The 15,338-nt window shown below is 34.4% G+C and overlaps 1 pseudogene; it reads right to left on the bottom strand.

Annotated features, from left to right (window-relative positions):
* Positions 1-1,985: 1,985 nt before the first annotated feature.
* LOC110733595 lies at positions 1,986-3,426 on the bottom strand (annotated as a pseudogene).
* Between the last annotated feature and the right edge of the window lie 11,912 nt (positions 3,427-15,338).

The raw sequence follows: 15,338 nt of genomic DNA, 5'->3' as shown, positions 1-15,338 counted from the left end.
ACTGTAGCTTGGCTTGGATTAGTGACCGAATTTGATTTGGTCTGGTTTTCAGCTACTGCATTTAGGGGCAATGTTCTTAATTTGCTATTGCTTTATTTAATTTTGTATTCTACTCTCTCCATAACACAAAATAACTTTTAACAATTGAATGTGTTATATTTGACAAAGTTAAACAACAGAGTAGTGCAACTCAATTGACTTTAACAAAGTGATGAATTTTCAATCGCAACATCCATGTTACTGCCGTTACGATTGCAAGAGGGTGTTAGAGATATGAGATATCGGAAGATATATGTGTGATATATTTTCCGTAGATATCATTAAGGGAATAATATATTTAGGTTTTTCACTTAATTAGTGTATTAGGTTTGGGCTCCATATAACTCACATCCATGGTCCATACATCTTCACTTTTTTTTTTTTATTTGAAAGAAAGTCGATAGAGCATTTTATTAAGAAGCATCTAATCCCACCAAAGTCATAATACTTTGGGGGAAAGAGTCAAGTCGTACATACTCTGAGTGATTAACCGCATCCCACCTCGCAACTAAATGGGCAACGGTATTACAAGAACGATTTGATAGAGAATATTCATAGAATATTCTCATCTTAGGTTTAGGATATATTTTGTATAAGATTATCTTTGATATCTGTACATATCTTATAGTTACCTAATATGATTAAGTTTCTCATTGTAACCCTATAAATATTAATCAATGGAAATCATTCTAATCAACGAGCTTTATATTATCTGACACGATTAACATGAGTAATGACACAACTATCAAACCAAGCTCTGTCAATCCTAATATCATCATAGATAACAAATAAAGGGGTAAGACCTTCGCTCTTCACCTTCTAAATCAAAGACTCACTATTGGCATTGGCAGTATATTAAATCAAAGCCCAATATTACAGAAATTCAAAAAGATTAAATTACTATAAATGGAAAACTAAAATAACCCTTTTGCCTTTTTTCTTTCACTACTGTATATAAATTCACACTTGCATAACTTTACCAAAATAATAAAATAAAAATATAAGGGTTTTTCTACACAGTAACCCTATAGTATCGGGTTTTCTAAGGTGTGTCCATCCTTATAAGAAGTTCCACAATGTAAACCTCATGGTACAGTTAGTAACTCTATGGTAGCATTGTCGATAGTTTATCTTTAATGACGTTCTGTTTTAATGCTCTTTCAAAATTTAATTAGTTATATCCGAGTGTATAATAGATACAAGTATTTTTTTTTTTAATTAATCATACAGTAGGTAAGACCGTAAGATATACAATTTACAATTCACAAACATTGCCTACTTGCGTCATATGCAAAATTGATCCATTTCTAAAAGGAAAATTCTCAACAGTGATATCAAACTTTTGCTACGCACTAATGGTGACCTTTCATTTTTTTTTCAATTATACAAAATGACTCTAATTAAGAAAATTTTCTCACTTATGACATTAATAGTTAAAAAAAATTAAATAAATAAATAAAACCACCAATTGGAACCAATTAATAATACTATACACTATAAGTTATAGCTTACCAGAACTGATACCTAAATCCAAATTAGCTCAAAGGGTGAACTGAGTGGAACACCAAAAAAAAAAAAAAAAAAAAAAAAAAAAAGGTTATAACTTGAGTGTTTAAGGGAGAAACAGGTGTGTAAATCATGTCATAAGCTTCGCTAAGCAAATCTTAATTAGTGTATTAAGGCTGGGCTCCATATAACGCACATCCAAGGTCCTTCTACATCAAAGACCCACTATTGGCACTATATTAAATCAAAGCCCAATATTAGAGAAATTCAAAAATAAAATTACTATAAATAGAAATTAAAACAACCCCTTTTGCCTTTTTTGATGTTTCCTTTCACCACTTTAGTTTATATATACTACGTAAATTCACACTTGCAACTTTACCAAAATAATTAAATCAAAATATAATTAAATCACACTATTTTTACATTTTTTTTTTTTAAATTGGACAACCTAATCTTTGAATAGGAAATCCTTAGCTATTCTCAACAGTGGTTCTACACAATTTGGAGCAAACTTTCTAGCAAACAAAAACGGGTCCCATCTGTGACTCACGGACAAATCAGAGCCGTGGATCTTTATACTCCCATATCTTGGTCTACTATCTCTCAGCCATCGGATCAAACCCGGGTCCACTTCCGTTGCATTGTAAGTCCGCGGGTGACCGTCGTGCCGTCCTCGCCAGTTCACGTTAGTAAGTGTAGCGGGGACCACATTATCTGGGTCCACCATAGAAAGCAATGTAGGAAAATAATTCTCTTCAGGGTAGCACGTGCCAAGCGTCACGCATGGTAGCCTAAACTTCCGCCATAATTTCACATCTTCCACCACCACGCGCGCGTGGTGGCGCGAGATAGACCAAAATTGTGACCCTATACGGAAGTCAGGGAAACTTACCTCAGGGAGCATTGCGGACTCCCCACGCGCCGTCCATCTCCCCCATGCTGTCGTCTCGTTGCTTAAAATCTCGATGAAGCTCTTGTTTGATGACACGAGTGTGGTGTATGTGAAGTTGAATGAGTGGATGGGAATGCACGTGTCTGAGAGGAGGATGAACATGTAGTTATCGGGGTCGTTGATGAGCGCGTGGGATAGTAATCTACGCGCTGCTGTTATGAGTGTTGGAGTGTTCCGGCGCGTGGGCTTGGATGAGGGTATCACGCGCCCTGAGAAGACCCCGGTAAATGGAGGGTCGTATTGAGAGTTTGGGTCTGCGTGTATGTATATGTTGTACTTCCTTTTATTATTATTAGTACTCCCTGCGCCACTCTGGTTAAAGTATAACTCCCATAGTGGCGCAAATGGGAGTGGACTGACAGTCAAAAATAGAAATGCCACCTTTTTAAGGTGGTCGGGTTTGGGTTGACCTGTGATGCTCGTTTAAGGAGGTCCACATCCTTCTTGTCATCCTCGGGAAGTGGTGGTGGCGGCGGTGGCAGTTGTTCGATAATAAGTGGTTTAGAAATGGTTTTATTTGTAGGAGGTGTAGTGTTTTCTTTTTTTGTTGGGATTATTGGGGGTACAATGGACCTAGGTGGTGGAGGAGGAGGTGGTGGTGGTGGCGGTGATATTGTTGGTGGGGGAGGTGATGACAACGGTGGTGGAAGCGGCGGTGGCGAAGGTGTTACAAGGTTGTAACTAACAATATTAGTAACAATGGAGGAGGGATTGGAGGAAATGGTAAAGACAAGGGCAAGAGGGAAGCAAAGGAGGACGGCACAAAAGAGAGAAAGGGGGTTAGGGGAAAGCATTTCCCTTCACTAGCTACCATAATCATGTTAACTCACCATACTTGTTTGAGAATAACTAAAGATTGTTGCAATATAAAAGCAAGAATTAATAATAATAATTATAAATTGAAAGTTAGTATAAAGTGATTAAAAAAACATATACTCTAATGCATTATTCTATAATTGTATTCTTCTAGAATTATACATGTTCTAAAAATAGATTATTTTTAGAATCTTGTAACTCATCGGTCCATTTTTATATTAGAAGACAAATTGGGATTAGGAGGGTTATTAAGCAATAATAATTACTCCAAATAAGGATTTTGTTTGCTAAGCCAACTAACCTTAAACTTGCATGAATTTATGGCCGTTTGATGCATGTAAACCTGGGCACGGGCCGGGTTGGCCCGCGTGCCGCCCGGCACGGCCCGCCGTTCGGAGCAGCCCGGCACGGCCCGAAGTCAAGCACGGCACGGCACGAACGTCGACTTCCGTGCCACGGGCTGTGCCACGGACACGGTGGAGAATTCCCAGGCACGGCCCGGCACGAGCACGAGCAAGGCCCGCCGTGCTGGCCCGCAGGCACGGCCCGAAGGCACGGCCCGCAAGCACGGCCCGCGGGCCAACGGCTAGTTCAACGGCTAATTAACGGCTAGTTTTTTGCCAAAAATTCTATAAATACTCACCTCCATTTCATTCCCAAATCACAAAATCACAATCTCTTCTTCTTATCTCTTATATTCTCTAAATCTCTAATAATCCTTATTTTCTTAAATTCTCTAATTATTCTCTTAAATTCTCTAATTATTTTCCTAATATCGGAAAAAATTAAAAAGTTCGTAATCGTAATTAGTGGAGCGTTGAAGCACGGTTGTAAGATCTAAACTAATCTTAAATTTATTATTGTTTTATTGTTATTATTAGAATAATCTTGTTTAATTATTATTGTTGTTAATTGTTATTGTTGTTGTTATAATTGTTGTTATTAATTATTATTATTGTTACAATTGTTGTTATTATTTATTTTTGTTGTTATTGTTATTGTTATAGTTGTTGTTATTAATTATTATTATTGATATTTTTATTGTTAAAATTGTTGTTATTAATTATTATTATTATAGTTAACCACTTTTTATTAAAAAATTAATTGTTAATTATGGCATCGAACAACCCATCATCTAGGTCTAGGGGGAAAGGCCGACTTATCCGTAGTAGTAGTTCTAGGGAACCACCAAATACAACGAGCCCCCAAATTACGAGTCAAACCAATGACCCCATTTACTTCCCCCCGGGCTATGAGCCATATAATACGTCGGGATTTCCAGCACCACCACTAAACCAATTTCCACAACCACCATACCAATTTCCACCTAATTATATCGGTAATCAACAAAACTATTGTTCTAGCCAAGGTAGCCAAGAAAGTACCCGAATTCCCTCCGGTTCTACTACCCCTTCTACTGCCACTCCCACTAGTCCCCCTACTAACCAATACACACATCATGAATGGTTAACCGAAACTGAGATGCTACTTTTGAAAAACCGAAGGAGTGAGGTATGGCGTTATTTTGTCCTAAGTAAAGATGGTGAACAATGGGCAAAATGTAAAACATGTAATAGTGTATTCACGGCAGTTACCAAAAACGGGACGGGACACTTATCTAGACACATGAAAGCTTGTGCAAAACCAGCTAGTGATCCAACCCAGCCCAAAATTTCCCAATTCCATCCATACGGCTTTACATACAACTATGAGAGGGATAGGGATGAACTAGGAAAAATGATAGTACACGCTGAACAACCTTTTCTTTTCTCGGAAAGTGACGCATTCAACACCTACATTAACAAAGCACTACAACCCCAACATAAAAGAATCTCTAGGAAAACCGTTCGTTCCGCAGCAATGAAAAATTTCCTAGAGTACAAAGTCCGGTTACAAGCCGAATTGAGTAACCTTAACTGTAGAGTATCTTTAACAGCCGATTCTTGGGATAGTGGTTATAAATATCACTATTTATGTGTGACTTGCCATTGGGTAGATGATCAATGGATGTTACAAAAAAGAATAATACATTTCAAAATGCTGGAATACCCACACACCGGCATTAACATTGCTCACCATTTAATGCAAGCAATAGACGAATACAACCTTCGAGATAAAATGATGTCTATGACTTTTGATAATGCAACCTCTATGACATACACAGCTAATCTTATCAAACAAAACTTAACCGATGTACTATTAGACGGTGAAGCTCTTCATACTAGATGTGTTTGCCATGTACTTAACTTATGTGTACAGGATGGAGTTCGGGCAATTGGCCCATACTACAGCAAAATCAGAGATGCTATTATGTCTATTAATAGCTCTAACATGAGATACCAAGAATGGAAGAGTTTTCTAAAACAACAAAAGATAAGGGTAATAAAAATTAGAACCGATTGCCCAACTAGGTGGAATTCCACCTATGACATGTTAACAAAGGCAATTGAGTACAAGGGCCCGTTAACATTATTTTACAACCAAAAATTTCCACAAAATGCTTTGTATGATGATGATTGGAATAACTGTGAAAGATATATGCAATTTTTACAGTTATTATATAACATGACGTATTGTTTTTCTACTGTTTACAATCCTTGTGCTCAAAACTTTCTTTCTAATGCATGCTTACTCGCCCAACTTTTCGCTGATCATCGCGATCAAAGTGATTATGATCAGTATCTTCCAGCAATGGAAAAAAAGTGGCGTAAATATTATAGTGAGATTCCTTTGATTTATATTTTTGCTTCCATATTAGATCCTAGGCAAAAGTATGAAAACACATTTATGTTAGTTGACATTTACTTTCAATGCATGTTTCTTGACGATGATGTAGAAAACTATAAGACTAATGTGAAGGATCAGTTTTTTGCTTTATATAGAGTCTATGAAGCCAAATATGGCACCGTTCCTCGCTCAGGGCCTTCCCAACCATCTAAAAACGTAAGTAAGAAGGCCAAACATTTATTTTCACAAGCTACTAACTTGATTTCAAGGTTTTCAGGTGATTCATCAATCAGGAGAACGCAAAGCGACGTCTCGGAGTTGCAGATGTACCTGAGTTACGACTTCACCAAAGGCATGGACGACGATGAGATAAACAGCCTCGACCTCCTTGCATGGTGGAAACAACAAAGCTCGAAGCATCCAACTTTGGCGGCAATGGCACGAGACATTCTTGCTATCCAAGTTTCCTCCGTCGCCTCCGAACGAGCTTTCAGCGCATCCGGAAGGGTTTTAGACGATAGAAGAACAAGTCTAAAACCCGAAACACTAGAAATGTGCGTGTGTTTCAAAGATTGGTTGGATGCGGAAAATCGCTCACAAGACCGTTCTTACGACCACAACGACAACGAAGAAGGAACCTCCGCTTCCGGTTCGGGTTCGGCTAGTTCCCAATCTATGCAACTAGCCGATGACCTTGAAGGCGAAGGCGAAGACGAAGACGAAGACGAAGACGAAGACGAAGACGAGCAAGAAGAAGGAGAAGAAGAATAGACAATTATTGTATATTGTACGATTTTAAAAATATCAATTTTATCATTTTCCAATTTTTGTTTAATACCATCATTGTATGATTTTTATCATTGTTATCATTGTACAATTTTCTCAACTCAAGTAATAATAATATAAAGTACGCATTATTCACATCCAAAGTCCAATTTGCCTTTTTTTCCCCGTTTTGTTACAATTTGTAAATTCATATTAAAAAAAAAAAAATTATACCAATTACTAATAAATCATAAACATTAAATTTTAAAGTAATAGTATAAAGTAAATATATAAATATAAATATTGAATATACAAATTATAAAACATAAATATTCAACTTATAATTATAAAATTCATAACTTAATAACTTATAACTTATAAGTTATAAACTTATAAGTTACCTTATAAAACTTATAATTATAATTTTATAACTTATATACATTATAAACTTATTAATTAATAATGTTGTCATTAAAAAAAAAAAAAAAAAAAAAAAAAAAAAAAAATGGAAACTGCACCAGCCCGCGCGGGCCAGCCCGCAGCCCGGCACGTGGCCGGCACGGCACGAGCCCGCCAGGCACGAGGGCCGTGCCGTGCCGTGGGCTGGCTTGTGAAAATGGCCGGCACGGCACGGCACGAAATCCTGGGCCCGCCGGCACGACCGGCACGGCACGAACCAGCCCGCGGCCCGCCAGGCACGGCCCGCGGCGGCCCGGCACGGCACGGTGCCCAGGATTAGATGCATGTATGATCATGCTTAGAGGTTACTTCTGGGGAAAAGGTGGGACACGTGGCTTCCATGCACAAAATCATACAATTTTGGCGGGTATGATGCTGATCACGTGAGTGGTCACGTTGTCTATGTTAACTTAAGGTTTATGAAATGCATGATTTTAATATTTGTATTATAGATTATGATATGATGTATGATTCTTGTAAATTGTTAAACTAATTACTTGAAATTGGAGCAAAGACAAGGTGACAAGCTTTGCGGCTTCCTCAATTCTCTCATTTTGTCTTGATTTAAAGTAATCAAGTCTTTAATTTTTCCCCTAATTTCATGCATGCATTTTCATACTATAAAGTTATGTTTAAAATCATTGTTTTTATGTTTAGGATGTGTTATCTTCATTTTGTTAAGTTCACATCTACGTTAACTGGTTTATGTTGTTCTCGTGATTAGTCTTTAAATTGTCAAACATGTTGTGAAATATGTGCCTTATTACTTATCTGGCATATCTTATATATCAAGTCTCCATATTTTTTATGCGTTTGAGAAAGTTAAACTTAACAACCTGATTCGAGTTTGCAATTTATAATTATGATAAAACTAAATCAAGTGGTATTTTATTTGATTCGTTTTGATGTATGTTTTAAAGTATCAATTAAATTATCTTTCTGTAATTTTGATATATTGATAGTTAAATATCAAATATTAGTCGTCAAATTTATGCGTGGACAAATGTGATAAAAGAAATGTGTCAACTAAAATAGAACAAAGTAATAGGTATGAATAATTATACTTTATATGAAACTTAAAACGTACGTAGATAAAGGTCGATGAACTTGAAATAATACTCTGTGAATTACCAAAGTAACTCTTTTTGGCACAAATTATATCATACACGTTAATTTTTACATTTAGGGCCTTTTCCGATTGACTGAACTCAGCTGAACTGAACTGAACTGAACTAAACTAAACTAAACTGAACTAAACTTATTAATTAGTGATTTTAACTACGGATTAGTGATCTTTGATTATTTATTGATTATTTATTACTATACATATGTGTATATACAAATGTACATATTATTATTATTATTAATTATTGATGATTATCATTATTATTATTATTATTTATTGATTATTATTATTATTATTATTGTTATTATTATTATTATTATTTATTGATTATTATTATTATTATTTATTGATTATTATTTCAATTATTATTGTTATTATTATTATTATTTATTGATTATTATTATTATTATTATTATTATTGTTGTTGTTGTTGTTGTTGTTGTTGTTGTTGTTGTTGTTGTTGTCGTCGTCGTCGTCGTTGTAATAAGAGGTTAAAAGAATGAAATTTGGCTTTATATCATTAGCAATATCATTAGAAATAAATTAAGAGCTGAATTGAATTAAACTGAACTGAACTGAGCTGAGTTGAACTGAAGTGAATTGAATTTCAATGGAAGAGAATAGACCCTTAGTATGACATAATAGAGAGAAAAACAAGGACACTTGGTTTGATTTATATGACTCATAATCTAATACTCAAAAAATGCTAAAGCTAAAACAATGAGTATGGCTTTGTTTGGTATGTCTAGGAAATTGGAATCAGGAATTTTAAATTTTTGGAGGTATGGAGTAACCTTCAAGGTTCACATTCCACTAGAATTTTATGGGTTGACATTTTACATTGATTACATTGAAGGTGAAAAAAAAAATTAAAAAATTTGGAGTTTTAATCGTTCTCTTGCAAAGCCCTGTTGAGAGTTTTGGGCTAGCCCACACAAGTATTGTGGACTTATCATGCTATGCTTTATGTAAAATGGGCCGGTTAAGTTCAGAACTAGTACTGTACGTGGCAATAAATTTCTAACCCAATGTTTTCCATTGCAATCGAATCAAACATATATTGTGGGCCAAAAATTTACCCCTTTACAAGTTTTGGAATCAAGTTTCATTTTCATTATCGGCTTTTTAAGATGGGAATTCTCTAATCTTTTCTTGTTGATTGCAAAGGATTTTAGTTTAATAAGGTTACTTTTTTTTTCGCTTACCTAAAAAAATTAACATATAAATATATAATGATCATATATAATAATTACTTCAATCAAGTAGTAAAGTTCATAATTGAAGTTATAATTCAACTTTCAGAAATTTTTCATACAAGAATAGTGACATGGAGTAATAACTTTAAAATATACAACAAAAAAGCAATATGAATCTAAAAATCCACAACAGTTACCTTTCAATATCATTCAAAGTTTGAATTATTTTTTTTTTAATCAATTTTCCCATAATATATCCCGACCTAAAAAATTCTCAGGAAAAATAGGCTAAATAGACAAAACCTACTAGTACAAGTGCCAAGTTGCTAGTCCTTTTCTCTTATTACAAACTTGATTGTGTCGACGTGCTAATGGACCAATACATAATCCTATGCAAAGTACAAATAAAACTGTTAAAAGTAGAACAAACTTTACTAAACTTATGTAGTAGAGATTGTCACACCCTTGTGTCTATGTACTTTACAAAGGGTGGGGGGACTACTTGTGAATATTGAAGATATTGCTTCAGTAATTCAGTCCATGTTTTTTGGTCTTTTTATGACATGTATATTGTGACCTTTGCTAGGGAGGCCCCTTCCTAAACTTATGTTTTGTGAGGCACATATATGTATGGCAAGGGGTAATGGATTGAATTCATATTTGGACTATTTGATTATTGATATGAATGAGTGTTTTTTATTTGTATGATTTGTGTAGTGGTCCTTGATGACTATAGGATAATCTTCGTTGCAAAAGTGAAATCTTGATGAAACAGAATTTCATCAAATACATGGTCGACAACACTATTTTTACACAAAAAGGAAATAGATTCTAAATAAGTTTGTGGACGACAAATTAAAATAAAATGTCAGGTGAAGATATATTTGAGTTATGCAATATAATGGTATATGATTTGAGACCGAGACTTTTTTATTTTTTAAAAAAAAAAATAATAAGCAATGAATAACTATGAGCTAACAACGCAGTCTTTTAAGTTTGTTTATGAAAACAAATATGCAAATTTAAAACTAAATTTCATATTTTTAATCCAATCTAATCCTCAATTAACGTTCTTAAAACATATGTTGTATTGTGAATCAAATAATAAAAAGCTTCAAAATTCAAGATTTTTTTTAAAAAAATCATTTTTAGAGGAGTTTAACTAAATTGCATCACATTGTATGAATGTTTTCTCTTGCGGGTTTTTGTTTATTACTTTCTTAGTTTCTTTATAAATGCATCATTTCCCTTTTTTAAAAATTCTTACTGTATAAAAATTATGTTAACTATATTTTCAATTTTGTTTCAATAGATGTTAGGACCAACACACATACACCTACTCATTTACATTCTCTCTATCAAACTAATCACATGGGCAAATGTGTAAACTAGCAGATTTTTTTCTTCTTTCATTCTGGTTTGTGTCAATTCTAACTCTTTTAAAAAGCAGAGGAAGTATTTACGTATAACAAAATGCCTTTTTTCTTTTAAAAAAGATGAGCCTATCTCAATCAAATCTTGCTAAAATTCAAATCTTTTACCAATATTATTTATGTGGGGTCGTTTTTATCAAAGTACTAACTTGGTGTTATTGAAGTCACACCAAATATACAATTATTAGGCACATAGTTTCACTTTCTTTATTAGTGGTAGAACTTAGCGATCAGTTTTAAAACAATCATATCAATTCCCATGAATTTCACCATATAGAGTACATTAAGGATGAACAAAAACTTTTATTTCATTCGATATTTTTGTTCTTCCTATTTAGACTAACTTGACTTCATTAAGTATTCAAATAATTAAAGAGAAGAACAAAAAGGATTGGAAGATGCAATTCAAAACATATCAAATTAATACACATTCACTGGACTTCTTATCTCCCACGAGGACTTGAAGATTAAAAGCATACACATGCTACTACTCGTACTAGATAACCAAAGTATAATACTATGTATCTTATATAGTTGGACCAAATTGGTTCAGATAATAAGTCGGTTGCATTATTAAATAATGTCCTTTCTTTAAAATCTAGGTCATCCTAGTGAAGAAGAAGAAAAAAAAAAAAACCCTTCTAACATTCATTAAATTGAACCTAGGACTCAAGCACTACTAAGCTAGTTGACTAATAATTTGACAAATTAAAGTGATAATACTTACTATATGAAAAAATAATCATGAAAGAAATACCAAAAAGTGCCCCAATTTGATCCAATACATGGAGTAATGTAAAAGTCTAATTAATTATATCTTAAAATTTATAATTATAAATTATAAATTCGAAAATGATAAATTGATGGATTCAGTAACGACATACTCGTATTTTTTTTCCTTATTTAAATCACTAGCATTAGTCAAACTGGATTATACAAATAAAGCAAAAAGTCAACCTGAAACACTTAATATTAGGGCTGAGTAAAACTACCCGAAAAACCGATCCGTAGTCGTTCCGGAAATTAGGGTACATGATCCGATAATCATAACGGTTCGGGTACCCGTTCTGATATCTTGTTATCGGGTATGGTTATGGGTATCATTTTAAAATTAACGGTTACCCGATCCGATCCGATAAACATTTTTTTTTTGCTTTTTTCCCTACTTAAATCTATTAATAAAAATCTAAACTTTTACTTTACTTCATAATCACTTTATAATATCAATGATTAGTAATATTATTAATAATTTGGTCAAGATCATATGGTATTGTTTTTGATTAGTTGTAAATTATATCATAATAACTAAATAATTAAGTTTAATTATCATTATTGGATGTCTTATTAGGTACCTGATAACCGATTTGAAATTCCGGGTACCCGAACTTATCGGTTTTGATTATGGGTATCACTTTTAGTGATTTTGGTTATCGGGTACCCGAACCGTTAGTACTAACGGTACGGGTACCCGTAACGGTACGAGTACCCGTCCCATGCTCACCCCTACGGTTAATATTAGGGCTGGCAAACAGGTCGGGTCGGGTCGGGTTCAGGTCGACCTGTTTACATAAACGGGTCAGGACCCCCCAACCTGAACCCGACCTGTTTACTTAAACAGGTCAAAAAAACCAACCTGAACCCGACCTGATTATAAACGGGTCGACCTGAACCCGACCCGCCTAAACCTGATTTTTTTTTAATTAAAAAAAAATAAAATAAAAACCTGTAATTTACTAATTTCTTTATACTGTAATTTTTTTAACCTGTAATTTGACTAATTTCTTTAACCTGTAAGATTCAAGTATTCAAGACTTCAAATTCAACACATAATTCAAGCAAACATAACTTAACAACATAATTCAAGAGTTACATGTCCAAAATACTTCCAAGTAGGCAAATAAAAGTTCAACTAGAAAACCAAATACATGTCCAAAATAACAGTAACAGTTTCATCAACTAATTTTAGAAGAAATTAACAACATAATCAGGTTTGACTCTCCATGACAGCAGGACTTTCTGGTGCACTTTGTGGAGGGCTGGGGCTGGGAGTATCCCCCACATCATCGTTGACTTTCATGGCCATGATTTTTCCACATAAATCTTGCAATTGCGGATCCATATTAGCTACAACCAAAAGAATACATACAAAAGTTAATTTCAGCCTTAAGCATAAATAAAATAGTACAAAAAAGAAACAAAAAAAATTGTAATTTTAAATACATAAACTATTTTCATACCTTCACCAAAAGTCCAATCTTTGAGGCAAATGATAGCTTCTGCTGTGTTTGGTTTCAAAGAGCTTCTATAGCAGTCCAAAACTCGACCACCAGTACTGAAGGCAGATTCTGAAGCTACTGTTGAAATAGGGATTGCAAGGATGTCCCTTGCCATCTTTGAAAGAATTGGATACCTCACAACATTTGTTTTCCAATGATATAGAATATTAATGTTGGTTGCACGAGGAATCAATGGCTCTTCCAAGTAGATTTGCAAGTCAGATTTAGCAGCAACATATGATTTGCTAGAAGAGAAGTTATCAAAGTCCTAAAAGATGTTTAAACAAAAATTACAATAAAGCATACAAAAAACAGAATTTAAAGCTGATTATCAAACAAAAAGCAAGTGTTCACAGTTACCATCATAAAAGAATCAGAAGCAACATCAACTTGCTCTTCATTAGGCTGTCTAGAAGAACGACGCCTTGTTCGTGGTGTTGTTGTGGAAGCCTCAGTCACATAAACACCATATAAATAATCCAACCTTTCCTTGAACTTCACCAACTCATTAGTACCCTCTATTTCCCCATACACCTTCTTAAAAGCCCACTCCACAAACTCATACTTAAATCGAGGGTCTAAAACAACAGCCACAGCCATGATTATGCTAAAGTTGGTCCAATATTTAGCAAATTTCTCATTCATTCTTGCTGCCATCTTATGCATGAAGTTATCAGAATTTTCAAGCTCCTCTTTCAAGAGTAAACGGATTTTCAACACATTTGGGAAGTATACATTAGCGGTAGGATAATTAGTACCCGAAAAAACATTTGTCACATCAAAAAAGACCTTCAAAAATCTAAATAACTTCTCTATTCTCCCCCACTCCTCATTTGTTGGACAATGAATGTAATTGGCATCAACCTTTTGAAAATGAAGAAAAGCTTTTTTGTAGTACAAAACATTCTCTAACATCAAATAAGTTGAATTCCATCTAGTAGGGACATCTTGTCTCAATCCTCTACTTGAGTCTAGTTCAACATGTGCCACACAAGTCAAAAAACGTTGCTTTCTAGCCTGAGACCCTTTACAATACTTCACAGTTTCTCTCACCTTAACAACAGCCTCATTAATTTCTTTTAACCCATCTTGCACAATTAAATTTAGGATATGTGCACAACACCTCACATGGAAATAATCCCCCCCACATACCAAATCAAGTTCATTTTTAATTACATCAGCAAACACATCATTAGAGGAAGCATTATCAAGAGTAATACACATGATTTTCTTTTGGATACCCCACTCTTTAAGAAAATCATAGACATGGTCAGACATATGGACACCGGTATGAGGTGGAGGCAAAAAACGAAAGTTCAGAATTTTTTTTTGCAAATTCCATTGATTATCAACAAAATGGGCAGTCAAAGACATGTAACCATCAGTAGTAATTGAAGTCCAACAATCAGATGTAAGAGAAATCCTACCCTTAACTACACTCAACTCCTCCTTAAGTTTATCTTTTTCCCTCTTAAACATTTTCAGAACATCAGCCTTCAAAGTATTTCGAGACACAAGTTTAACATCAGGATTTATGTAATTAATCAACTTCCTAACAGCACTATATTCAGCAAACTGAAAAGGCAAATCATGTTTCACCACAGCAATAGACAACATCTCACGAACAATATCATAATCAATTGTAGGAACCCTATTCATCATAGAACCAGAACTGCTTGAATCAATAATCATCTGACCCACATCTTTAAAGGTCCTTTTTTTACATTTCTTAATGTGGCGTTTTAAATTACCAGTTCCTTGCCTACTTTCAGCATTATATTTCTGCCCACATTTTTTACACATGCAAATGATGTTACCTTGTTCGTCAGGTTTATCAAGGAATTCAAAATTTGCCCACACATCTGAAGTGAGCTTTCGTTGGCGCTTGAAATGAATTCCAGGCTTATTCAGCGAGGTGACATTAGAGGTTTTCTTCTTTGATTCCGTTTGATGAGAATCAGAAACTTCATCATCTGAATCAGAATCCGGAAGATCAATGGGTTCATCAGGATTAGGGCTATTAGCCATCTGTGAATAAAT

This window comes from Chenopodium quinoa, unplaced genomic scaffold (genome assembly GCF_001683475.1).
Source record: "Chenopodium quinoa cultivar QQ74 unplaced genomic scaffold, ASM168347v1, whole genome shotgun sequence".
Classification (NCBI taxonomy): Eukaryota; Viridiplantae; Streptophyta; class Magnoliopsida; order Caryophyllales; family Amaranthaceae; genus Chenopodium; species Chenopodium quinoa.
This window is presented reverse-complemented; position numbering and strand designations above follow the sequence as displayed.